Below are 3145 nucleotides of genomic sequence, written 5' to 3' on the forward strand. Positions count from 1 at the left end.
CAGAGGGATAACAGCACCACAGCCGTACTGAATCCTCATGAAGGAGGCACACGAATGACTGGATTACAAGAGTTACAGGAATGAGAGCTGCTCACTTCCCAGAAACTACAGCTCACAGAAAGCCAACAAAAGGTACGAGATACAGACCATTTACTTAAAATTCAAGAAAGTCCACATTATTCCTACAACATGTTGAAAGTGCTTCAGAATTCACACAATACTAATTTTCTTTTGGTTCTGGTTAAATTATATATACCAGTTTATCACAACTGGTAAAATCTGTAACTCTGTTCAAAGTTTTAAAAGATTACTTAAGAATGGTTTCTTGTATTTATATGCCACCTTTATAGTTCTGGTTTCTCATTTCTTAATTAGTAAATTCAGCATGCAGATTCTATCCCAGGCTAATTTATACACTTCCAGAAGGAACGACCTCTTGAATCCACAGAGTGTTGAGGTGGGGAGCCCCCAACCACGTCAGATTCATTTCACATATGATAATATACATGTTTCAATGGCATTCTCCCAAATCATCCCACCCTCGCCCTCTCCCACAGAGTCCAAAAGACTGCTCCACACATCCGTGTCTCTCCTGTTGTCTCGTATACAGGGTTATCGTTATCCTCTTGCTATATTCCATATATATGTGTTAATATACTGTATTGGTGTTTTTCTTTCTGGCTTACTTCACTCTGTATAATAGGCTCCAGTTTCATCCACATCATTAGAACTAATTCAAATGTATTCTTTTAAATTGCTGAGTAGTACTCCATTGTGTAAATGTACCACAGCTTTCTTATCCATTCGTTTGCAGATGGACATCTAGGTTGCTTCCATGTCCTGGCTATAATAAACAGTGCTGCAATGAACACTGGAGTACATGTATCTCTTTCAATTCTGATTTCCTCAGTGTGTATGCCCAGGAGTGGGATTGCTGGGTCATATGGCAGTTCTATTTCCAGTTTTTTTTTTTCCATTCATAAAACTTTTATTCCACTTACATGAACTTAATACACATGTTCTTAACAATTATGCTTGGATTGTTCATGAAAATCTCATAAGACATTAAACAAAGCTAGCCATCATCTCAAGTTATTTCCCTGTTAACTATTTTTTACAGCACATGCATGTTAGGCAAGTATCAAAAAAAAAAAAAATCACAAAAGCAAAAAAAAAAAAAACTAAAAAAAGTTAAATACATGGGTTTTTGTTTTACTGCTGTGCTTGATATACATGAAGTAATGAATATCAAGCAATTCATTTTTACTGCATCTTTACTTGTACATTTGTTCTTAGGTTGCCTAAAACATTTAAATACAAATAAAATGAGTGTAGCAAAAATAATGAAAGCAAACAGCAGGTAACTTTACAAATAATGGAATGTGAACCGTTTCTGCCCTTATCCAGAGTAAATTGGGTCACAACTAAAGGAACACTTCTATAGCTGAAGTCAACAGTGTGCACACCGAGTCTGAGTATTCCACAGATATTACATGGTTTAACATGCAATATCCATGGGCTATCCATTTCTACTACAGCTTTGTAAGTGCTCCAAACCTAAAAAGTACCCACAACTACACTTGTGATTGGAACCAATTATCCCTTTTATTCCCCACCAGGACATACCAATATGCAGGCAGTTTTCTTTGCTTAGACATGGAAGCAGTTTTAACACTGGCCCTTGTGAAGCCACAATGTACCAAAAGTACTATGCCAAACATTTATAACTTGTATAAAAATTCCACATCCCCATATTGGCCACCTCAAGATGAAAAACAGATAACTCCCTAAATGTTAACTGGCTCTACTCCCCTAATATTAAACATAAAAACCACATGGGAAATATAGAAATTCAAATAGAAGTAACATAAACCTGTCATAAATCGTAAACAAAAAACTATTTGTGGGACAGCATGGATGACAAATGATCTACTGTGTAAATTTTAGAATGAGGCAGACATAAGTTGGAAGGCCGGTTAATTTTCCCCTCCTTCTCCTGCTTCAGCTTCATCTCCTTGGGTATCCGATGTCCACAATGTCAAGTTATCTCTCAGTAACTGCATTATTAGCGTGCTGTCTTTGTATGACTCTTCACTTAATGTATCAAGTTCAGCAATGGCTTCATCAAATGCTGTCTTTGCAAGAGAGCAGGCTTTCTCAGGGGAGTTCAGAATCTCATAATAGAACACAGAGAAGTTAAGGGCCAGACCCAGTCTGATAGGATGTGTTGGTTGCATTTCCTTTTTGCTGATTTCAAAAGCTTCTTGGTATGCTTGCTGTGACTGATCCACAATCCCTTTCTTCTCATCACCAGCCGCAACTTCAGCCAAGTAGCGGTAGTAGTCTCCTTTCATTTTCAAATAGAAGACTTTGCTCTCTGCTTGTGGAGCGTTGGGGATCAAGAACTTTTCCAAAAGAGACAGTACATCATTGCAGATATCTCTTAGCTCGGTCTCTATTTTCTCTCTGTATTCTCGAGCCATCTGCTGTTTTTTCTCAGCACCTTCCGTCTTTTGCTCAATACTGGAGACGACACTCCAAGATGACCTACAGGCTCCTACAACATTTTTATAAGCAACTGAGAGAAGATTCCTCTCCTCATTGGATAATTCAGCTCCTTGTTCAATTACAGACTTCATGCAGGCTGCCATGTCATCATATCGTTCAGCCTGCTCGGCCAGTTTGGCCTTCTGTACCAGCTTGTTTTTATCCATGACTGGATGTTCTGTGGCCGGAGTAGGTGGCGACGGACGGACGGCACTCAGCAGTCTCTGGGCGGCAGCCTATTTCCAGTTTTTTAAGGAATCTCCACACTGTTCTCCATAGTGGTTGTACTAGTTTGCATTCCCACCAACAGTGTAAGAGGGTTCACTTTTCTCCACACCCACTCCAGCATTTATTGCATGTAGACTTTTGGATAGCAGCCATTCTGACTGGTGTGAAATGGTACCTCATTGTGGTTTTGATTTGAATTTCTCTGATTATGAGCAATGCTGAGCATCTTTTCATGTGTTTGTTAGCCATCTGTATGTCTTCTTTAGAGAAATGTCTGTTTAGTTCTTTGGCCCATTTTTTTGATTGGGTTGTTTATTTTTCTGGAATTGAGCTGCAGGAGTTGCTTGTATATTTTTGAGATTAATCTTTT

General features: G+C 38.7%; 1 pseudogene; it reads right to left on the minus strand.

Moving 5' to 3' along the window:
- Nucleotides 1–1494: 1494 nt before the first annotated feature.
- Nucleotides 1495–2714, minus strand: LOC129535078 (14-3-3 protein zeta/delta pseudogene; annotated as a pseudogene).
- Between the last annotated feature and the right edge of the window lie 431 nt (nt 2715–3145).

This window comes from Moschus berezovskii, chromosome X, assembly GCF_049115385.1.
Source record: "Moschus berezovskii isolate FMDL1 chromosome X, NW_MosBer_1.0, whole genome shotgun sequence".
In the NCBI taxonomy this organism is placed as follows: Eukaryota; Metazoa; Chordata; class Mammalia; order Artiodactyla; family Moschidae; genus Moschus; species Moschus berezovskii.